The 947-nt window shown below is 44.6% G+C and overlaps 1 pseudogene; it reads right to left on the reverse strand.

The window, feature by feature from the left end:
• Positions 1–352: 352 nt before the first annotated feature.
• Positions 353–566, reverse strand: LOC116740975 (annotated as a pseudogene).
• Positions 567–947: the final 381 nt, after the last annotated feature.

Consider the following 947-nt stretch of genomic DNA (forward strand, 5'->3'; position numbering starts at 1 on the left):
CAGGTGTACAGCCAAATGATTCAGTTATACATATACATATATTCATTCTTTTTTAGATTCTTTTCTCATATGGGTTATCACAGAATATTGAGTAGAGTTCCCTGTGCTATACAGTGGGTCCTTGTTGGTTATCTGTCCCACACATAGTTGTGTGTGTGTGTTCATCCCAAGCTCCTGATTTATGTAACTGGCTTTTTAAATTATTTATTTATTTTATTAATTTTACTTTTTTGTTTTATTTTTATTACAGAGTACAAAATACACTGCATGCTACACAATACACTGCATAACCTTCTAGCAGCGGTAGATGAGCATAACTGAGTTATTTTTCATCGATCAGGAAAATGCTTCCTTAATCAATGTTCTCCAAACCCTTTGGCACATAGTAACGATCAACTCCAGAAATGCGCCTATCTCTTTCCACCAAGTTCCACAGATACGAATAATGGGCAACCCTTTTTTTCCTTGCCTCCATTAGTGAACCTGTGGATGCGTGCAGTGGCCATTCCCGGGATGAACAAGCACGCGGCCATGACGGCAACCCAGGGGACAATCTCGAACCACATCGTGACACCATCACCAAGGCCAAACACTTCCTTCCAGGCCCCTTAAAGGTGACCTGGCTTAACTAGCTTTTTTTTGTTTTTTTTTTTTGCGGTACGCGGGCCTCTCACTGTTGTGGCCTCTCCCGTTGCGGAGCACAAGCTCCAGACGCGCAGGCTCAGCGGCCATGGCTCACGAGCCCAGCCGCTCTGCTGCATGTGAGATCTTCCTGGACCGGGGCACGAACCCGTGTCCCCTGCAGCGGCAGGCGGACTCTCAACTACTGCGCCACCAGGGAAGCCCTAACTGGCTTTTTAAAAATCTAACGATATATAACTTGGTAAAATTAGTGAAATTGGTGCGTTCTTTAAGATGAAGAGATACGCTCAGATCAGCTCAAGAAG

The sequence above is a fragment of the Phocoena sinus genome, chromosome 15 (genome assembly GCF_008692025.1).
Source record: "Phocoena sinus isolate mPhoSin1 chromosome 15, mPhoSin1.pri, whole genome shotgun sequence".
NCBI classification, from domain to species: Eukaryota; Metazoa; Chordata; class Mammalia; order Artiodactyla; family Phocoenidae; genus Phocoena; species Phocoena sinus.